Genomic DNA, 24,224 nt, shown 5'->3' on the forward strand with positions numbered 1-24,224 from the left:
CCCGTGTTCGATGCACAGGAAAGAAGTCATCCTGGAGCACGTGTATAAGTCTATTAAACTCCGGATTCAGGAAAAGCGAAGTGTGAACGTGATACAGAGCAAGGAAATTCCTCGAGCATGAACAATCAGCTTGCATCTGGTACCAAGAACTCGTTCCGTTTTTATCATTTCTCATGCAAAAACACATCATCAATCTTTACTAATCCCTGTCAAACATATCCAAACGCATTCTTTACACACTGAATTATTTTCACATTATTTACATTTTATGTCTACCAAATGCCGTCCAGATGTTATTTAAGAGCTGGGAAATAGGTTCAGGTTTCACGTTTTATTTTTGTCATTTGTACAGATGTCAATGAAATTCTTAAGTGAGGTATCAGGCAAACTTTAGTAAGTATTAAATATTAAACATTCTACATTATTAAACAGTAAGAAGAAAAAGGAGAAAAACTTAAAAATAAAAAAAAAGAAAGTTGAATTTATTTACAATATTTACATATATAATGGATTATATGAATATTTACATATATGACATTAGCATGAGGTAGTCTTTAGAATACATTTGGAAGACTGAGAATATAGAATAGAATGTATATATTAGAGTAGGTGTGCAAAAATACGCAAAGATACATAGTGTGCGAGTAGAGTGCAATAGTACTGTGTGCTATTAGATAGATCAGCTGTGATTATTTTAGCCTTCCTCAGACACTGTGTGTGGTAAATGACCTGTAAGTGTGAGAGTTTATTTCCAATCATTACGACTCTCCGTAGGGCATTGTGCAGCTGCTGTACAATACCAGGTCAGGTATCCAGTTAGGATGCTTTTGATGGAGCATCTGTAGAAATTGGTGAGGATATGGGATGGAGGCCAAACTTTTTGAGTCTTCACAAGAAAGTATAGTCAATGACGAGCTGATTAGCTGTAAATCAATGCAAAACATTTGTAATGCAAAGTGTTTATTTAGTGAATACTCCTTATTTAATGTGATATCGCTAGATTTTACATGCTGGAATATTATATTGTTTAAAAGAAAAAAATACACTTAAAAAATTTTTTACAGCAGCTTAATGCTGGTAGCCAGACTACTTTACATTTTTGGTGATCAAAAAGTTTGGAGACGAACTCTGTTTACGAAAAAGTAGTTACATTTACACACGATCACATTCAAAATAGTTCCCTTGTACAGCAAGACAGTGCTTCCAGTGTTGCCCTACTTCTGTATCCTGTCCTGGAAGTCTTCCATTGGCCATTTGTGCCAGAATTCTGCAACGGTGTCAAAACGGCGACCTTTGAGCCGGACCTTCATCTCCAGCAAGAGGGCGAAGTCCACAGGAGGCAAATCTGGTGAGTAGTGTGGTGGATGCAGAAGTGAGATTAAGTGGATTGTTCTCCAATAATCATCGTGCACAAGTTGCCAAATGGTTGAGCTCATTGAAGGTCTTCCTGATCTTTCGCCGTCCTCCAGTGATGTTCTTCCGATCTCGAAGCTCGTGTGCCACTCGAAACACCTCGAACGAATCAGTGCAGCATCGGCGTTTGTAATTTTAAATGTTTGTGTGGTATATTTGCCCAGTTTCATGCAGAATTTCACATTTTCTGTTTTACAGCTGTTGCCTGTTGTGCGAAATTTTAAATATTACAAATTTTGTTTGTAATATTTCGCTGTCGTCATCTTAAAAGTGAAAAATCGTCAGTCGAACTATTGTAACTAGGGGACTATGTGTTTATATTTATTAATATATAGAGGCTTCATTATACCAGGGTGTTCATTCCCATTGCGTAAACTGTCACTGCACATCAATAAAACTTCCTTTTGATTGGTTAAATACCACAATGAAACATTTCAATACAATGTATTTCAGATCTTTTAACAATGGAATAGAAATGTAATCATATAACTAATTAGTCCCTGTACGTTTATCCTAAATGAGTGAGCCAGTTGCAACAGTGGCAAAGGAAAAACTCCCTGAAACTTCATGAGTACACCTTGAGAGTCAAAAGGGACCCCATCCTCCTCTGGGTGACATTAAATGTCCCATAGTTCCATTACGGTTGAGGTATTCACTGATGGAAAAGAAGGCAGAACTGTTCATGGACACTGTACTCCTAATCTATTGAAGTAAATCGCAGTCCAAATCCATCTTCATGTTCCTTGAGTTGAACCCAGTAATCTTCTCTATCTTTATTCTGTATATTTGGAACCATCCTCAGCAGCAGCCAGTGGTTTTGAATTGAACTCATTCAGAAGTCAAGATAAACAAGGCAGGTTTGCTTTTGCTTAATATTTACATCTTGCGTTCCATTACTACACTATTTTGCCAAAAGTTTGCAGACACTTGGCCATAAGTATGGTATGTGCTTTTTGAGCATCCACATTTTAGTGCCAATTTGCTCTTACAAATCCCTCCACCCTTCTGGGAAGATGTTCCACTAGATTTTGGATTGTGCTTGTGGAGTTGTGTGTGAGATTGCTTCAGATACAAGGGTGTTAGTAAAGTCAGGTTCTGAGGTAGGTGAGGTGAGGAGGTCTGGGGTGCAGTCAGCATTCACCTTCATCTCAAATGTGTTCAATAGGGATGAGAGTCACAGCTCTATAGCAGGAGATCTTCCACTCCAACCCATTTGAAGCATATCTTCATGTAGTTTGCTTTGAGGCAATGTCATGCAGGTCTCCTTTTTCCAAGTAAAGGAAAAAATGTCATGCTATGGCATCCAACGACATCCTATAAACTTTTGTGGTACCAGTTTAGAGGAGAACTACATCTGACTGGAAAAGTCAGATGTCCCAATTCTTTTTTCATATAGTTTATGTCCTGGATTGTCTTATGGTTGAAATCTAACACTGGGTGTTTGCTCTCATGGTGCCAAAACTATTGCTCTCCCTCAGTTCCAATGGCTTTAGGCACTGCTAAGAGTTTTTCCAAGCCTTGCTTTTTATATGATATAGTACTGTGTGTGTGTGTGTGTGTGTGTGTGTGTGTGTGTGTGTGTGTGTGTGTGTGTGTGTGTGTGTGTGTGTATGTGTATGTGTGTGTGTGTGTGTGTGTGTTTGTGTGTTTGTGTGTCAGAATTTATTTAATGTTAAAAAAAATTGCTTGTGGACAAAAGAACGTCCATAATAACAGCCGCGCTTTCATAATGATTAATTGAAAGCCACTCTTGCTAGTGCACTCAGACTCCAGGATCCACAAATGAAGCCAAATGGATTTATTCAAATGTGAACACAATTTGAATTTGGTTGTGATTATCAAGTGAATTATGAAAGAGATTAATAAATTTACCCAGAGGATTTGACTTGTTTAAGAGCTGGGGTTGTGCCCGGAGGTCTCAAATGAAAATGGCATTTTGATTATGTGAAGATGTTCATCAAATAGCTTTGGATCATTTCCCAATTTGGCCTCGTGAAGCAGATGACTGGAGTAATTATAATTAGAACGTGTAATGTTATGAAAAATAGTCAGGCACTTTACAACAAAACCATGTGTTTCAGTCCAAAGGAAAATCCTGAAGTCGTATACTATATCTGTACTGCTAGATACACTGTACTGACAAAAGTATTGGGACACCTGATTTTTTTCCCCTGTTTCCACAGGTTTGGATGCACACAGTTGTAGAGGGTGTCGTTGGATGCTGCAGCATCAAATTTTCCCTTCACTTGGACTAGGAAACCCAAAGCTGTTCCTACATGACAATGCCCCTGTGCACAAAGCCACCATGAAGATATGCTTTTAATGGGTTGGAGTAGAAGATTATAGCCTATCATATATACCTGACCATATGTGCTTTTTTAAACATCTCATTCCATATTTAGTTCTTTGTGATGAATTGGATTGCTCACTGAACCCCAGACCTCCTCACCTCAGCTACATTAGTACCTGCCCCTGTGCACAAAGCCAGGTCCATGTAGGTATAGTTTAAATGAGTTGGAGTGGAAGATCTCCTGCTATAGAGCTCTGACCTCCACCCTATTGAACAGGATGAATGCTCAGTTTTTCAATATTCCCTGAGGAGCTCCTGTTGCTGTTGTTGGCGGAGAAGAGTGAAGGTTTTGAGGATTTTACCAAGTGGGGAGGCTTTTATGGTGGTATTAGAGTGTTTTTTCAGATCCTGGGTACATCCAGATGAGGATGTGGAGAAAGTGTCGTAGAAACAAGGAAACATTTACAGTTTTAAAAAAGTATTTAGATCTGCTTCCTGTTTTCTATTAACCCTGAAAGTACAAAAAGATGAAGCTCAGTAAAATGGCATGAAATTTTGAGTTCAATGCCTCAATGGTAGTGTAAAGTTAGAGGGGTTTTTTTGTCTAGAATGATTAATCTAGATCAGGGGTCACCAACATGGTGCCTGCGGGCACCAGGTAGCCCGCAAGGACCACATGAGTCGCCCACGGGTCTTTTTTTTTAAATATCTGTTTCCTACTTTGTTATTATAGATAATTATTATGAGAAATCATTAACATGATCATTGTCTTCACATAGATGAATATCATAAATTATTAATAATAACATATAATAAAAGGTAAATTGAGCAAATGTGTTATTTCAGATCCAACTGAAAACTGTGTGTATCAAATTGATAGCTCTTTACATTAATCGGTACCCAAGAAGTAGCTCTCAGTTTCAAAAAGGTTGGTGACCCCTGATCTAGATGTTTATGTCTACGGTTGACAAATCCAATTCTACACCAATCCTCTCCACTGCTTCTCTTTCTCTCCCCATCCCGAGGCATCCTGAGGTTTGGCCAGCTCCAGTCATGTCCCACCTCGTGAAGATTATGGACCTATGGATGATCATGGAGAAGTAGATGCCGAGTGTTTAAAGGCCCTGGCATGGAGAAGCTGATGCTGGATCTATGATGATCACAAATTGTTCTGTATTGTTGAAAGATTTATGACCAAACTTTTGATGTCACCCATATGAGGATGGGTTCCCCTTTGAGTCTGGTTCCTCTCAAGGTTTCTTCCTCATATCATCTAAGGGAGTTTTTCCTTGCCACTGTCGCCACGGCTTGCTCATCAGGGACAAACGCACACCATTCACCTTCACTGTTGTTTTCTGTAAAGCTGCTTTGAGACAATGTCTGTTGTGAAAAGCGCTATACAAATAAACTTGACTTGACTTGACTTGACTACACTGTTAAATTTGTTTCCCATTCTAGTGTTGTTTATCTGCAGTAGAACATCAGCCCATTTGCATTTGAACCAACACTCCTATCTCCACTACATCTACACTGGAGTTCTCATTAAGATAATGTTGAACGTCATCTGACCGGGGGAGTGAGAAACGTTTTGTATATTAGTAAATGTAATTCAGGGCTATTTTTACTTTAACTTCATTACATTTCATAGTCAAGTATCTTTCTTTCTACTCAACTACATTTTGTGAAATCAGTCGTTCCTTTTTTTATGAGGATAAAAACTTAACTGGTCAAACACGCAGCAAGTCACCAATCAGGGTTGAGCTCACGCTCTGTTTTAAACCTGATGGAAGAAACTTCTGACTCGATCATCTCTAAAGACATTACAGATATTTGAATATAAACATCTGTTTAGGTGGATTTTGTTTTTGTGAATACCAAGATGATAATTAACCATAGTTTTGCTAAGACCTTGTGGTGTTGAGCATGGAGAATGTCTAGCTACATGGTGCATTGAGGAAAATTCTGACTCATGACGTATTACAGAAGTGTGTGCGAGTGAGAAATTGATTCTGAGCTAATATAGAGAAAGATTGGGCAAGTTCCACCCCCTGTTTAACAGACCGATAAATTGACTCTTTCTGGAATCTTCTAAGAAATTAGCAAGAGTCCTTAATGGTGCATAGTGCTGGAGTAAGAGATATTTAAAGCCCAATTCTGTCATTCAATAAAACAATGATATTCCTATGTAACACATTATTATCATGTTGGGATTTGATACCCAGTACCCCACTTTCAAACATGGTATGGTCCGCACCTGAGCTCGGATGAAGCTCAAGGAAGCCCAGTCCACTTTCGCACATGATCAATCATGTGGAAGTCTTCACACTAATTATTTTGGTTGGAGGATAAAAAAAAAAAAACTGTGAAAATCCCCCACAAACATCCCACTACTATGTTTTGTATCTGCTCAGAATCGACTGCTTACATTGTCAACACCACTTTTTGATTTATTTAGTGTTGAGTGCTTGCTCTCATGCTGCCGTCTCTATTTTTCTCCCTCAGCCCTGACATTTTTTAGGCATTACCCTTGTTTCTTTATAGTGTATACAGAATAAAGTGTGTGTGTGTGTGTGTGTGTGTGTGTGTGTGTGTGTGTGTGTGTGTGTGTGTGTGTGTGTGTGTGTGTGAGTCAGCATCCAGTCAATGCGTGAAAATTGCCAGTGGCCCAGCAGTTTTGAAATTGATTTGCCAGAAGCGGTAAATGATCTTCTCTTGATGTCTGTCACGTCTGCGAGACGAGAATGTCGCGATGGGAAAGTGGAAAGAAAAAAAACAAAACGAGATTTATGAGCCTCGATCGGCACAAAACCTCGGATTCCAGGTGTGAGATAGAAGCTGTTTCATATCAGTATCTGAGATGGTTAAAGGTGCCTTGGATTCATGTCTGTGCTTGATCTTGGTGTGGTATAAAAGTAGATAAGATGGACAGAAATGCCTTGTTGCTGAGAGAGTTGTTGTCTGAGGACACTGACAGGTCAAGCTGACAGTAATTCAGATATCCAGAGCAGAAAAGTATCTCAAAATGCACAAGACCACATTGGGTTCCACTCCTGTCAGGAAGGTGCAACAATTTGAGCAACAAAACCTGCTACAGTGGATACAGGTTCATCCAAGGTGGTGAAGAACTTGGTATTAATAGCATGAATTTTATAGCCTTGACCTGTGTTGTGTCAAGAGTTCAGTCAGCTCTGAAGGTCTTAGATCTTTGAGTTCAGCTCATGAAAAATGGGGGCAAAAACAAAAGTGTTGTGTTTATAATTTTGTTCAGTGTATAAATGACATAAGTGATATGTATATAATAAAAATACCAATTTCACAGCTGGAAAAGTATTTTGGCACCATTCACAATAAATCTCTTTTTTTTGTTAATTGAAGATCCTTTTTTGAAAGATCACTTCACTACTTTGTCCGACCGACTCGTTCGATCTTTGTTTCATTCTGGCATGTTGAAGAGACTGTTGTGTTGATCGCAGTGTCGATGTGTACAATTCGATTTGTATTTAAGGAAACCAAACCTCCCAAATCAGCTGTTTTTGTCTTTTTACTAACGCGTGAGGACTTTTAGTCTTCGTTCAATGCGAGTCAAATACACCAGTACTGTTCAAATCAGATACTCGAAAACTTTTACTCAAGTCATATTGAAATTTGTGACATTGAACAACGATTTACAGTAAGTTCTCTACACTTTTACTCAAGTATGATGTTTAGCTACTCTTTACACCTTTGTATATATCCCACCTCTTGCTATTGTTACCATAAAATCAATGTTATTCACTTCACCTGTCTATGGTTTTGATGTTATGTCTAAGTTGTTATTTATAGCAACGGCTCCTCCATGTAATCCTTTGTACCGTGAACCTTTTAGTTGGTTTTTTTGCTGCTAATTCGTACAATCTGTCAAAAAGTGTGTTTTATAAAGTGCACCACTCGACAGCAGGTGTTGTTTCAAACTATTCGCAATTGAAATCTTTACAGCAGACATACGTCTGAAGTTTTTTTTTTTTCTATTTTTTATGCTTTCCTTTATTTCTTATCCAACCTTTTTTTTAAGGTCAGCAGGTCCGGCTATCAGTCTCGTCTACAGAGACTGAAGTGTTTTTACCCTTCAGAGAGACTAAAAGCTCGCTCAGGTCGTATGATATCACTGAAGTGTTCTGTTCGTATTGAATTTGAAAACTTTGAAGCAATGAAGATGCCACCTCAGAAGGATGTTATATAAAAATCAACAGTGCAAGAAGAGAACCATGTTTGTTTTTGTTTCACTGAAAAATGCCAGTCATGCTGTGTGTTTGGAGAATCAGCCCTGGGCTTTATTTTTAGTGCTCCATTAATCACCGTTTCTCGCTTTGAATTCAAAGAACAGAGTGTAGGAACGATCATCTGCATGATCTAATAGGATTAAAATTTCCTTCTGTCCAGTACATTATATTATACTGTATATACAGTATTTATTGTGCATGTTTGTCACACTTTAATGTTTCAGATCATCAAACTAATTTAAAGATTAGTAAAAGAGAACACAACATGCATTTTTCAAATGAAGGTTTTATAATATTAAGGGAAAACAAAATCCAAAACTACATGGCCCTGTGTGAAAAAATGTTTGCCCCCCTGTTAAAACTGTGGTTTATCACACCTGAGTTGAATTTCTCCAGCCACACCCAGACCTGATTACTGCCACACCTGTTCACAATCAAGAAATCTCTGAAATACGACCTGCCTGACAAAGTGAAGTAGACCAGAAGATCCTCAAAAGCTGGACATCATGCTGAGATCCAAAGAAATTCAGGAACAAATGAGAAAGAGAGTAATTGAGATCCATCAGTCTGGAAAAGGATATAAAGACGTTTCTAAAGCTTTGGGACTCCAGTGAACCAAAGTGAGAGAAATTATTCACAAATGGCAAAAACATGGAACAGTGGAGAACCTTCCCAGGAGTCTCCAGCCGACCAATATTACCCCAAGAGCACAGCGACGACTCATCCAAGAGGTCACAAAAGACCCCACAACAACATCCAAAGAACTGCAGGTCTCACTTGCTTCAGTTAAGGTCAGTGTTCACGACTCCACTATAAGAAGGAGACGGCAAAAATGCTCTTCATCGCAGAGTTCCAAGACGAAAACCACTGCTGAGCAAAAAGAACATAAATGTTTTTAGTTTTGCCGGAATGTCCAGCCATCTGTTCGTGACCTCAAGCTGAAGAGAACTTGGGTTCTGCAGCAGGACAATGATCCACAACACACCAGCAAGTCTGCCTCTGAATGACTGAAGAAAAAACAAAATGAAGACTTTGGAGTGGCCTAGTCAAAATCCTGACCTGAATCCTATTGAGATGCTGTGGCATGACCTTAAAAGGCGGTTTATGCTTGAAAACCCTCCAATGTGTCTGAATTACAACAATTCTGCATAGATGAGTGGAGCAAAATTCCTCCACAGCGCTGTAACAAGCAGTTATTAGGTTTAGGGGGCAAACACTTTTTCACACAGGGCCATGTTGTTTTGGATTTTGTTTTCCCTCAATAATAAAAACCTTCATTTATAAACTGCATGTTGTGTTCACTTCTCTTTTACTAATATTTAAATTAGTTTGATGATCTGAAACTTTAAAGTGTGAAAAACATGCAAAACAATTAAGAAATCAGGAAGGGGACAAACACATTTTCCACATCACTGTATCTATTTCTCTCTTTCTGTCTTTCCTATTTCTTTTCTCTTTCCCCCCTTTTCCCCTTTTTTTTTGTTATTCTTCCTCTCCTTTTATTCCTTTGCTCATTTGTTTGTTTACATTCCTTCCATTTACTTTTTCTTTCTTTCTTTCAGTGCATCTGTTTTTCCTTTCTTGCATCTTTTTGAATTCTTTCCTGTTTTTACTTCTTTTTTTCTTTTATTCCTCCTTTCTCTGTCATTGATTCGTTCCTTCCAGTATTTCTTTCTTTCTTTTTTTTTTCCAAAGGTTCATCCATTCCTTTCTTTCTTTCTTTCTTTCTTTCTTTCTTTCTTTCTTTCTTTCAGTGGTTCTGTTCTTATTTTTCCTTCCTTTCATCTCTTCCTTTTCTTTTCTACTTCTTTCTTTTGTTCCTTGCAGTCTTTCTTTCTTTGTCCATTGGTTCATCCATTCCTTAATTTATTTTTCTTTTCTTTTCTCCCTTAGTGTTTCTTTCTTTCTTTCTTTCTTTCTTTCTTTCTCCATTGGTTCATCCATTCCTCCATTTATTTATTTTCTTTTCTCCCATGTTTCACCCCATTGTTTGTTGAATTTCTTTCTTTTCTTTTCTTTTTGATTTATTCTTGCTGAGACTCCACAGGGAGCGAGTCCTCCTCTGGGTAAGAGCATGTAGTAGGATTATGAATCACGGTACGCAGTATGCAGGTGTAGAAGGATAAAGACGATCTGTAATGAATGTGTAGACAGAAGCTGATACATTTCCCAGCAGATTATAAGTGAATAAGTGTCCTGAGATGAACACAGAGATGAGATTTGTACTCTCTTAGGTACAAATCTACAGTATTCAGGTGAGATTAAACACTGAAGCACAACGCACCTGGAAGGAGCTATTTTTGGGGGAGGGTAATTATTAGCCCGTCCACATGGGTGCATCTACAGCAGCAGGAGATGAGCGATAAGAGTCAGAATGACCACCGGATCCGACCGAACGAGAGGATCTACAGCAACAGCGGTGCGTCAGGAACCTCGGTTTGCGCTCATGCTAACTTTTTTTTGGCTTTAGTTGTTGGCCATTACAATTTTTCTGGAGGTTTCCAAGTCAAAGCAGGCAAAGTCAATGCTAGCTTTTTTTTTGACAGGAAACACTTCCCTGCATTTCAGGTAAGACAGATTGATTGGTTTAAAAATCTCAAACATGGACTGAATTAAAATGCCTGTAATTAGACAGCATGGGCCGTATTTGTGTGTACGCGTGAGAGTAATTTCTCCGGCGTCACGCTGGAGTTTTGTTGATTTGGTTTGCTTTCCTGCTGGGAAATAAACACATCTAGACATGAGAATGAAAACCTTATTAGTCATGCTTCAGTAAAAAAAAAAACAGCAAATACAACACTGTGGCCAAAAGTTTGTAGACACCGGACCATAAGTCCCGTTCAACGTTTAGTTCTTATTTGCTCTTATAATAAGCTTCACTCTTCTGGGAAGATGTTCCACCAGTACTGTTGTAGGTGAGGTGAGGAGGCCTGGGGATGCAGTCAGCGTTCACATTTATAGTTCAATAGGGTTGTGGTCAGAGCTCTATAACAGAAGATCTTCTACACCAACCCAAAGCGAATTAGAATCATCTTTATTGTATAAATCATTTACAGAAAACTGTTTCAACAAACCAAACAATACAAAACAAAGTGCACTTCATGAAGATGATATCTTCCTCTCCACAGGGACATCGTCATGCTGGAACAGGTTTGGATCTTCTAGTTCAAGTGAAGGGAAAATTTCATGCTACATTCAAAGACGTCTTGTACAATTGTGTGGTTTCAACTTTGTGGTAACAGTTTGGGGGAATTCACATCTAGCAGGAAAAGTCAAGTGTCCCAATACAGTATGTCCATATAGTTAATTTAAGAAGCTAAATATAAGCCTGCTGACTTACTGCATCTCTTCCTGCATCACCATATTAAGGATCTCACATCAGTCACCAGACAAACAGAAAATGAACAATTTCCAGCTTTAGTTGGAAATTGCTGACTCAGTTGGTTTCATTGCCATTGGTCCATTGATGGCATTTGGATGGATAACAGTCCTTGCTGGTCAATTCTCTTTTTTTTTCTTTTAAAAAACAATCAGGATTTACCCCTGCTGTGTGTGTATTAGAAAAAAAGACATTAGCCCAAATGAGGATGGGTTCCTCTTTTGAGTCTGGTTCCTCTCAAGGTTTCTTCTTCATAACATCTAAGGGAGTTTTTCCTTGTCACAGTCACCACGGCTGCTCATCAGGGATAAACACACACCATTCACCTTAACTGTTAAATTCTGTAAATCTGCTTTGAGACAATGTCTGTTGTGAAAAGCGCTATAGAAATAAACTTGACTTGACTTGACTTTTAGGGCCCCTGAGCAAAGCCTGAACAAATGGCCAAAAAAGTGTAAATGTGTTGGGATGAACAAATGAAACTCGATGTTATCTTTGATTATTACAAAGTGCTGACACTGGGACTCCTTCCAAATTTGAAATTAAATGTATTCTCAGTTATCTCACTATATATTAGGGTAAATCACTGATTTACAAACTTATGTGTTGCGTTCCAGGTGCACTGCAGTACAACATGCATGGAGTGGACAGACAAGAAAGGAGGGTTTGTTTTTGCGTCTTTGAATGATTGCAAGTAGAAAAAATACTGTACTATTCTACTAAGCATTCGTGTAAATCTGTGATTCGTGAATGCTGCGGTCAGACAAATTCCTTCAGCAATCTTCAACAAATTCTGGATCAATCCAAAAAAGATAACATCAATCAAATTTTCAATTTTTTAATTTGTATCCAGTGCACAGTTTATTTAATACTAATCAATGTATTCTTTTGTCTGCTCACGTTAAGGATCCCCACAGTGCATCATCCGTCTCCATCCCCCCCCCCTGTCCTCAACATCTGTATCTTTCAAATCAACCACCTGCAAATTTTCCCTCATCAAGTCCATAAACCTCCTCCTTGGCCTTCATTTCCTCCTGCCTGGAATCTCCATCTTCAGCGTTCTTTTAATGATATACCCCCTTCTCCCGAAAGGTCCTACCTACACGGTTTCTCTAATAAACTCGTTTTTAAATCCTGTCCATCGTCGTCACTCCCAACAAACATCTCAACATCTTCAGCTCTGCTACCTCCAGCTCCACCTCCTGTCTTTTACTCAATGCCACTGTCTCTAAACCGTACAACATCTCAGGTCTCACCACAGTCCTATAAACTTTCCCTTTCACTCTCACAGATACTCTTCTATCACAAATCACTTCTATCACTCTTTCCTTCACTTCTCAAACACACTCTCAATCACTTTACACTTTTAACCAAAGGGAATTAAACTCCTCCACCTTCACCACCTCTTCTCCTTACAACCACACAGCTCACTCAGGTTGGTCTCACCCTGCTTTCTACTTTCACCATAAAGATCAATTTAATACAATTGCATGTACAAAAGCAGCATTCAGACGAACAAGAAGTACACGGTCACTAAACAACAATCCGACCTGAATTTTAATGTACGTGACTCAAAGTTTATAAGCAGAAGCACAAAGCCAAACCCTGTATGGGGTTAAAGCAATCAATAAATGATTCACACTGATAGAAGTGACATTTGAACCCGCTGTACTGTTTTGCAGCAGCGGCTTTTGTTCAGAGGGTTTTTAAAAAGCGCACTTATACAAGCCTCGGAAATATTGCCGTGTTATACAACACTAATTCTGGGACAGATTTCTACTCGAGGTGTCTCTGCAAACAGGTGCTGCTTGGATTTAGAAAAATCGATCCTGGTTGTTGGTTATCTTTTGTTCTTCTGCTGTTTGCCTTGTTTGTTTTATTGTTTTTATAGATTTTAGACATTTTTATTTTAGAAATTATAGAAAATTCATTGTAATTCATGTACAGTATTTATTATGATATGGACCATTGATTTGCACCAACACAAATTTTAATTTTGAAATACCAATTATGTCATTTTAAGTGTATATTTAATGCATAAATGGGGAACTAAAGTCAACATTAGTATTAGTATCTTCACGGAAATAGAAACAGACCAAAAAAAAAACAGTAGCTAAACGAGTTGATATTTACTGATTGACAGTTCTGGACTATTTGACAGAGGTAGAAAGAGTAATAAAATATTATATTTGAGTTAAAGTCCTGTTACTTCAATAAAATTGTACTCAAGTACAAGTAAAGTGCAGTAATCCCCCGGTTCAGCTTTTATTTACATATTAGGTTGCCACTCGGTGGATTTTCACCTATCACGGGGGTTACGTTTCAGAGGGATTACTGTAATCGGTTTAAACAGCTACTCAAGTAACTCAAGTTCAAGTTTAAAAAAGGACAAGGAGATTTAAATCTCAATATTTTTGATTCAACTGAAGGAACACAAATTAAAATTTACAAATTAAAAAAAAAAAAACACTACAGTCCATGACTTGAATCTAATGTGAGTTTTGCAGTTTGCACAAAAAAAAGAAAACGATCTCCTGTTATAATGTCATTTATGATAATGAAAGAAATCGCAAATGCAGATTTAGAATTCAGACCGTGAGCGCAGACAGTGAACAACTTGCCATTCAAGTCCGTCTTGTTTGTCTCCATCTTTCTTTTTTGAAAGATAAAAAATCAGAATGCAGGGCCAGCCATGATACGGCACCCCTGGGGCACAGAGGAGTAAGGGCCTTGCTCAAGGGCCCAAGAGTGGCTGCTTGGTGATACCGGGGCTTGAACACCAGAACTGAGATACCACTCCCTAGTAATATTATTCTTTCTGCTTCTTTCAGGCTCTGGGGTGTAGTATTTGTCAAAAAAAAGTTGGCGTACTTTTTTTTTTTCTTTTTTTTTTTACAGCCTGGCCCATGAAACATTTAATCAGCAGCCCATTGGGTCTTTTCTTAATTGACATTGGGCTGACCCAATCGCATCTTTAAACAACAAACTTTTGGGGTCTGTGCGAGCATTTAGCATCAGAGTTTATCTGTCAAAATAGTCAGAGAGAGACGGAGTAGAAGCGCAAGAGCGGCGCAGAGAAATGAAGCACAAAAAAAGAAAAAGGCTCTTCAGAAAGACGCTTCAAAATGGGTCAAAATAAGACGTTTTCTGCCACAGCAGGACCTTAATCAACTGCCGTGGCTGGTGGTGGTGTTGGTGACACTGGCACAGAGAGGAGGATAAACAGAGAGAGAGAGTGGATGAAAGGTCTGCAGTAAGCAGAACTGCCTTCAGAACAGTTATCCTATGTAATAAGTGTAGATATCCCCTGAAAAAACTGAGCCAAAAACACATTATAGTGAAATCTGGAAGACACCAATCGCCTAATCAATCATTTATTCTCTCTCTCTCTCTCTCTCTCTCTCTCTCTCTCTCTCTCCCTCTCTCTATCACACACACACACACACACACACTCTCACCCATATATACAGGATGTCTTCTCATGCTTTTAAAGGTTCATCCACAAGCACCAATTTGACTAAGTGAGTTTACAATTGATTTAATGCTAAACAATGGAAAACAGTGATGATCTGATCAACAGTAACCAGTCTCTTTTCTTTCTCTTTCTTCCAGGAACACACATGATGGATTTCATAACTAGTTTTAGGATTCATCAGTTTGGTTTTTAATGTCAACTCCCACTCTTTCCTACCTTTATTATTTTATGAAACAGGAGTTGATACACATATTCAACAGTGTGCATTACAGGTGGTATTTGTGATCGTGTGTAGGTCTGGGGCAAAATGCTAGGGCTGTTTTGGTTTTGGTTTTTAGTCCCAGTCCAGCCTTGTCTGTAGGATATGGTGAGAATGGATGGTGGAGGCTGGGCTTTTCTCAGGCAAGAGGGATGCTGCAGGGGTTTCTTGTGTATGGCGAGCCACGAGGCTCTTTGGTGGAAATTGATGCTCTTGATATTGTCCATGGAGATATTGATGTTCAGTGTAGAGTCACTATTAAGGGTCAGGTTGTTGACTCTGGTCCAGCAGGTGCACTACATTTTCATAACTCTGACTCATTGTTCTTGCCGTCGAGACCCACCATGGTCGTGTCATCGGTTAACTTGATTATGGGGTTGGAGCTGTGCTGAGTCACCAGTGTGTCCGGCAGTGGACTGAGCACACAGCTCTCTGGGACTCCATTGCTCATTGTGGTAGCGTTGGAGATGCTGTTCCTAATCCGGACTGCTTGAGGTCTCCGGAAGTCCAGGATCCAGTTGCAGAGGGATGTGTTTAACCCAAAGGGCTCAGCTTAGGTGCTTAGGAAAGATTGTATTAAATCCTGAGCTGAAGTCTATGAACAGATCTCCTTATTGTACATCACTGCCTGAATTTATTGAGCGAAAACATGATGCTCTGCAATTCAATATGTACAGATGGTTCACTTTCATTTAAAAAAAATCATCAGTTTACTTAAGTGTCTTCTGACTTCTAACGCATGGCCCCTTTCACAAACAAACAAACAAACTATGTTTTTTTTGTCTTTTCTGTCTCCAGGAAGATGCAGCTCTGCCTCTGCCATCTTAATCTCTATTCTATGTGACTCTCAAGACACGCCTCGTTCTCCATAGTGTTGTACTCCGTCATATTCACGTAGCAGCAGTGGTGGTGAGGGCGTCATGTTCTGCTTCACAATGTCACTGTACATGTTGGAATCTATGTTTACCTCCATGAACTGCAACTCCACAGTACCAGCAGCACTCATGCAGCCCCAGACCATAATACTACCACCACCATGCTTTGCTGTAGGAAAAACACAATTTTCTTTGTTTTCTTTACCAGGGTGTCACAAAACATGCTCAGCACCATCTGAGTCAAACAAGTTTATCTTAGTCTCATCTGAACATAGGACACAGTTGCAGAAATTCATGCTCTTGGACAGGTCGTCTCATCTCAAACAGTTTGCAGCCTTTCTTTTGAGCAGCTTCAGAAGAGGCTCCTTCTGGGACGGAGGCCTGCAAAGTCAAGTTTACTTCTATAGTTTGTTTTTTTTACAACAGACATTGTCTCAAAGCAGCTTTACAGAATTTAAGATTAAGGTGAACAATGTGTATTTATCCCTGATGAGCAGCCGTGGCGACTGTGGCAAGGAAAAACTCCCTTAGATGTTATGAGAAAGAAACCTTAAGAGGAACCAGACTCAAAAGGGGAACCCATCCTCATTTGGGTGATATCAAGAGTGTCATTATAGTCTTTAAACAATACTTATCATGAGTGGACTTTCTCTAAAGCTTCTGCACCTGACACACACAGCACTTCTTTGATAGATCCTTGCGAGGTCTTTTCAGAGTGGAACCCATCTTGGAAAAGCTCTGTATGACCCTCATTACTGTACTGTAACTCAGTTCCAGGATGCTACTGATCTTCTGATAGACTCAGGCATTTACGACATGCAGTTGTTTTTACCGAGGGTGTACTCACTATTGTTGCCAGTTATTTTGCCAATAATGGCTGTAAGTTTGTTATTTTCAGAGGACAGTAAATCTGTACTGATATACAAGCTGCATATGGGCTCCTCTAAAATATATCAAAGTAACATTTCTATAGTATTGTCCCTTGATAAGATTATACTTATGTGATGCCTGTACTCACTTTTGTGAGATACTGTACGTATATGTGTTTTATATATATATCTAATATATATATATATATATATTATTATATATCTTATTGCTAATAGTAAATAATAATAGATAAATACTGCACCTTCTACTCGTATCTGGAGCTATAATAATATAATTGTATTGCATTATATCACAGTACGATAATAGAACATAATATTTGTATATAATCTCTCACCCCGGTTATTTTCTTCTTGAACTTGCTTTTGGATTTAAAACAGTTTCAGCGTCTCGTGCCGTTTTTCTAAATCTTCTCACCGTTTTCTCAATGCGACGCCATCCAGATGGCAAAACCTTGAGCCGAGCCAAGAAACGACTCCAGCAGGCCCTCTGCCATACACACACCTCCGGAAATATGACATTATCCGCCTGTAAAGGGTAGATAAGTGAAAAAAAAAAGAAATGTTTAGCAGCTTATACTGTGGCAAAAACAGATAAAGCGTACGAACTCCTGCACAGCGGGAAGCTACAGAAAAGCTCTGTGTGAGAAACGATCTGATGCATGCACGAAGAAGCCGGGCTTTATCTTTCACGTGCATGTTTAATCAGCATTATTGTCAGTGACGTGGATTCTCCTGTGAAAATCAGCTCATAATTAGAAATGCAAATACACTCCTTTATAACTGGATACAATTAACAATGAGCCGCGATGAAAAGCGAGAGTCAAATTTAATTACAGTATACAATCATTTTCAGACATCCCTGACCAGGAAGTAGTGTGATTTCCTGGAACGGCACGATCTGAAGTGTTTTACTCCTTTTATACAACTCCAGTTGTACAAATGAGTCCAGTTTTAATTTACAGTAAAACCCCGTTGGACGAGCGTAATCTGTTCTTGAGAATTGCTCGTAGGTCTGAACTGATTTATCCCATAAGAATGAATGTAAAAGCGATTGAATCTGTTCTGAGACCACATTTGATCGCTTATTTCTGCACTTAAAAAGTATTTGTAGCCTATTTAACCTTTAATCGGTCCTTGGGGTCTATATGACCCCAATCGACTTTTCCTTGATAAAAAAAAAGGGTTCCCTTCATCTGAGTGGAATAATATTTTGTGACTTTTCCTACATAATCTATCTATACACACACACACAAAAACTGGGCTTGATTCGGTTGTTCTGAAGGTATGTAAAAATATTTTTTACACTTCTGGTCTTCGGGGTCAATATGACCCCACATTGAAATGAATGGGAAATGTGAAAAAAACTCAATATTCTTTCTTCATTTGTCAAAAAAAAAAATCTATAAATCCAGCATAAATCGGAAATTTAGATCATTATTTAAGTGATTTTTTCATAAAAAATTAATATTTCATATGCAAGCTTATGGTGTAGTTGAGGAATTGTGTGGTAAATAGGTACAAAAGTACTTCATATCTCCCAAAACACATTAATGAATAGATGAGAAGTAAAAAAAAAAAAAAAAAAAATTTGTATAATTAAAAATGTATATTTTTTGTATAATTTCTCTATCAATTGTTGGGGTCATATAGACCCCAAAGACCAGATTTGTAAACAGGAAACGAAGACCTTATGAGGGTTAAACAAACAAATACATCGCAAATATCCGTAATGTGAACATGATTTAACCCTGACCCATGTGATAGTGGTTGATTGAGTGTGAGATGTACACCACGCTCGTAACCTTCTTGGTTTCCATGGTAATTCTATTTACTTTCGTTTTCACAGCACCATCACTGATTTTCTTGGGAGACATTTTTCAAGATTTCTAGTGAAATAAAAATATAACTAAAATAAGTTGCGTTTTTGCTGCAATGAACAACGAGAGCGACCGAGTGATACGTCATCGACTAAGCGACTGATGCGACCCTCCGCCGAAAACGGGGAACCGGCAGTGTGGGTTTGCTCGTGCCTTCAAAATTTGCTCATGAAATAGGGTACAATTTTGTGAGCAAGGTCGCTCGTTTCTCCGTTTGCTCGTACTGTTAGTTGCTCGTACAACAGGGTTTTACTGTATCAAGAAGTAAAAAACCTCCAAGTAAAATTGATCAAATAGGGAGACAGGTCTGGTAGGTAGGTAAGTAAGTAGGTAAACAGGTGGGTGGCTATAGAGAGATAACCTGTAGGTTGACAGACATGTTGTTAGATGGGTAAGTAGAAAGGGAAAAATTTAAATGTTAGAAAGATGTAGGTCACTCTCAAGCAGTTAGAAAGACAGGTAAAAAATGGTAAGTACAAACCAGGGAGATGGACAGGTGGATAAACCGGTAAGAGGACATGTAGGCAGTAGAGACAGCGGTGGACAGTAATAAAGTAAATGTAATTCGTTACTGTACTTAAGTAGCTTTTTCGTGTATCTGTACTTTATTGAAGTGTTTGCACTTTTACTGTAACTTCACTACATTTCAAAGTCAAATATCTAAACTACATTTAGTGAAATCAGTCGTACCTTCTTATTTACGATAAAAACGTAACCGGTGAAACACGCAGCGAGTCACCAATCAGGATCGAGCGCACGCTCTGTTTTACACGTGTTCTGATCGGCGCTCGGTGTATCTACTGATCACCAACATACAGTTCAGCATCAGTTCAACATCAAGCAGAACATTTAGAGAGGAACAAATGATGAAGAAACTCCAGACTCGAACTCGCCAAAACACACGTGACCTCATTTACACCATTTTTTATTCATAACGTTAATAACGTTTTAGGCTCATAATTATTGTAATAGAAATCAATCAGTGTTTGAGTCATTAATTTCATTCTATTAATAGATCAGTGTGCTGAGAGTCACATTCGAGTCTTTTCACATAAACTGAGTTGATTGATTAAAGAGTCTTGTGATAAAAATGATAAAAGAGAACATTATAGTTATAATAAATTATAGTACTTTGGATACTTTAGTACAATAAAGGGAAATACATTATGTACTTTTAATCAAGTAAAAGTTTAACGTTTTGGAGACAAGGTGAGGGAGGCGAGATTGAGATGGTTTGGAAATGTGCAGAGGAGGGACATTAGTTATATTGGTAGAAGAATGCTGAGGATGGAGCCACCAGGAAGGAGGAAAAGAGGAAGACCCAGGAGGAGGTTTATGGATGTGGTGAGGAAAGACATGCAGGTAGTTGGGGTAAAAGAGGCAGATGTAGAGGACAGGGGGTATGGAGACGGATGATCCGCTGTGGCGCCCCCTAATGGGAGATGCTGAAAGAAGAAGAAGAAGAAGAAGAAGAAGAGAAGAAGAAGAAGAAGACTCAAGTGAAAGTTGAAAGGGAGCACTTTTACTTTTATTGAAGTCATATTTTTATGATTTTGGCTCACATGTTTACTGTCCACCCACTTTGGATTAATGCATTGTTGTAAAACGTGACACTAAAAGAAATCATCAGAAATTGATCATAAATTTTATCAAGCAATATTGATCACAAAGTGATGACGTACATACATTTTTTTACAGCATCATTCTCAAATAAACTGCAGGCCCACTTCAGATTAATTAGTCGGTCACATATCGAGCAGAAGCTACCAAATTCTATTGAATTTCTATATTTCCAGTATTATAGTATTTTTTTTTTGGGGGGGAATGCACAGGGGCATTGTCATGCTGGGACAGGTTTGGCTTTTCAAGCTCGAATAAAGGGAAAATCATGATCTAAAGGCATCCTATACAGTTGTGAACTTTGTGACAGCAATCTGGAGAAGAACCCGGATCTAGTAATAAAGTGATAAATTCCCAATACTTTTTGGCCATACGATGTATTGGAGTGGGAGTAGAAGTTGCTCGATGCTGACCCCGTTAACTAGGTGTCTGTTATGAGTAATAAAAATGTCATTTCCACTCTGACGTTGCATATATTTTATTCTTGTTCCTTTTTCAACAATAATATTAATAAAAGAGGAAAATTATTGTACAAGCGTATATGGTGACACACACGCACACACACACACACACACACACACACACACACACACACACACACACACACACACACACTGTTCAGAGAAAAATAATAATAATAAAGGCAGTCTGTGTGCTCCGGCCCACATGTCTGTGACAAGAGTGTGTTTGTTTCTATGTAATTAAACTGTATTGTTGCATCGTCTGCTTTTGTCTGGTTCATTCTGACACACACTACTTACTGCTGCTACTTACTTACAAAACACTAAATGGTTTGGCTCCCATGTATCTCTCCAATCTTCTAACATGCTACAATCCGTCACGCTTCCTGAGATCTTAAAACTCCGGGCTTCTAGTAGTTCCTAGAATAGTAAAGTCGACTAAAGGTGGTAGAACATGCTCACATATAGCTCCTAAACTCTGGAATAGTCTTCCTGACAGTATCTTTTTAGCGAGTTCTACACATAACATACATCACATCATAACCTTGTGCTCCAGAACATCTGATCACATGTACATTATCAACTTGTGCTGTTGATATCTTAACAAGCAGCTACGCTAATTTCTCTCCACTGCTTCTCTTTCTCTCCCCATCCCGAGGCTTCCTGAGGTTGCTCCAGCTCCAGTCACCTCCCACCTCATGGAGATTGTGGACCTCTAAAGAAGTAGATGCCGAATTTGCAAACATCCTGTACCATCTATGCAGAGTTTGGACACTGGACCTCTTAAAGTGTTTAAAGGCTTTGGCATGGAGAAGCTGGTGTTGGATCTGATGTTGAGCTATTTTATGAGTTGCTCAGTAGCTCCTAGTTTTATAACAATAAAGACTGTATAAGACTGTAGAAAGAACATCACTCATAATCTTACACTCCAGTGCTCATGTTAGTTTTCACTCTCCAGTGTTCTGTATTATTTTAAAGACTATGATCACAGTCTTGATGTCACCCAAATCAGGATGGGTTCCCACTTTGAGTCTGGTTCCTCTCAAGGTTTCTATCTCATAATATCTAAGGGAGTTTTTCCTTGCCACAGTCGCCACGGCTGCTCATCAGGGATAAACACACACCATTCACCTTCACTGTTGATTTCTGTAAAGCTGCTTTAAGACAATGTCTGTTGTAAAAAGCGCAATAGAAATAAACTTTACACACACACACACACACACACACACCTACACATAGACAAAGAGACACATTTATAACTATCCTGTGGTACTCTGACATAGGACTGTGTGTGTGTGTGTGTGTGTGTGTGTGTGTGTGTGTGTGTGTGTGTGTGTGTGTGTGTTTAATATCCCATTCGTAAGTCCTTATCTCAGAAACAGCCCTATTAGGATGTTTCCTACTCCGCAGTGACGCTTGTTTACTGCACTACATCTTTATCGTTCATTTTGTTTTCATGTCCAATTAAATTTTATAACCTCGAGTTTGTCCGCCTCCGTCATGTCATGGAGCAGTGCTGTAATGCTTCCAGCACACACACACACACACACACACACACACACACACTTGCTAAACTGAACCCTTATTTGACAGGACACACACACACACAAAAACACACAGAGTAATTTAGTTCCACTTACTAACAGAAGAAGTCAGAGTTTATATTAATTGGCACCTCTTATTAAAAGCACAAAATTATACTGTAAATAAAAATGGCTGTTATGTGAAATGTGGACACGTGTCTCATGTACAGTTTAAACCCAATGTTGTACCAAATCTCATAGAGTCGTTTTATTGGATTTCATCGTACCACTGAATCTGCAAAAACACGAAAATTTGATTCTAATTGAACATTCCAATCCACATGTAGTCCCTATTCACTGTCTTAATAAGCTCCACTTTCCTGAGATGATGTTCCACTAGATTTTGGAGTGTGCTTGTAGAGCTGCATTGAGCTACAAGGGTGTTGTAAAGTCAGGTAGTGATGTAGGTGAGAAGGTGAGGAGGTTCCTGGGGTGCAGTCAGCATTCACATTCATTGTTCAATAGGGTTGAGGTCAGAGCTTTAAAGCAGGAGATCTTCCACACACGTCCAACTCATGGAAACCATATCTACATAAGGCTGGCATTGTGCACAGGGGCAATGTCATGCTGGAACAGGTTTGGATCTTCCAGTCCCACATCCAATTACAGGTACAATTGTGTGCCTCTATACAATTTGGGGAAGTTGGGTGTTCCAATACTTTTGGCAATAACCATACAGATGTAGAGACAAGACGATTAACATTAAGTTTATCTGCAGTCAAGTGCATTTGAATTTTTAGACCTTCTGTAAATCATGGAAAAGCACTTGGTACAGTTTGGTTAAACACTTTACATTACTTAGAATCTTATACTCCAGTGCTCATGTTAGTTCTCACTCTCCAGTGTTCTGTATTGTTTAAAGACTATAATCACAGTCTTGATGTCACCACAATGAGGATGGGTTCCCCTTTTGAGTCTGGTTCCTCTCAAGGTTTCTTCATCATAACATCTAAGGGAGTTTTTCCTTGTCACAGTCGCCACGGCTGCTCATCAGGGATAAATACACACCATTCACCTTCACTGTTGATTTCTGTAAAGCTGCTTTGAGACAATGTCTGTAGTGAAACGCGCTATAGAAATAAACTTGACTTGACTTGACACTTGCATACAAGCACTTTGAACCCTGCACCTTGTATATATTTGGAGAAAAATTATCATTGCACTGCTTCACTTTAAACACCCTGCGCAAACGGTGTAATTCATGTCTTGATCTTTATATATATATTTTTTTCCAGCACCAGCACACCATGACCAATTTCCCAACCCACGGTACTTGGCAATAGAAAAAGTCAGGCGTCCCAATACTTTTGCCAAAAAGTGTTTGCTACTTATATAAATATATATCAATTATACACGCACCCCTTTTTCCTCCACCCTATAAATCTGTTTTCAGCAAAGTTTTCTTTTAATCATTTAAGTGGAAAATCTGTCAATCGTGCTACACAAAGTGCTAATAATCATCGGCTTGACTAAACGTGTAGGCGTGTGTTTATCCTTCCAGAGGCCCAGTGCGCTGCTCAGGCATTCACAGCACCGAGTGTAACGCAAAACAATTGTAACACTACAGCAGACCTTTTCTGCAAGCGATATAAACCCTTTACTAACATGAACGTTATTGTGAGTCGTTTTAACTTTCGAATATTTACTCAGTTTATTCAGCTGTGTTTTATAGGCCACGTTAACGAACAACGAAGAAGGATTTACCTTCTGGTGAGTAAGATCTCACATCAAGTTTAAGTAACAAGTTCAAGATCATCCAATTATCATCCCTAAGTGGATATATTTTTCCACACCAGCACATCCCATAGTGTTTAATTTTTTAACATTCTATAATGTCTACTTC

At 38.8% G+C, this 24,224-nt stretch overlaps 2 long non-coding RNA genes across 2 annotated transcripts in view; both read left to right on the top strand.

Annotated features, from left to right (window-relative positions):
• Positions 1–24,224, top strand: part of LOC310718594 — a 202,445-nt gene that overhangs the window by 113,252 nt on the left and 64,969 nt on the right. The gene's annotated exons all lie outside the window — the stretch shown is intronic.
• LOC310718119 lies at positions 18,577–18,864 on the top strand. Its single transcript, XR_014531052.1, has 2 exons — positions 18,577–18,755; positions 18,795–18,864. It is a non-coding gene; the product is annotated as an uncharacterized lncRNA (long non-coding RNA).

Source organism: Silurus aristotelis (genome assembly GCF_946808225.1).
Source record: "Silurus aristotelis genome assembly, chromosome: 23".
In the NCBI taxonomy this organism is placed as follows: domain Eukaryota; kingdom Metazoa; phylum Chordata; class Actinopteri; order Siluriformes; family Siluridae; genus Silurus; species Silurus aristotelis.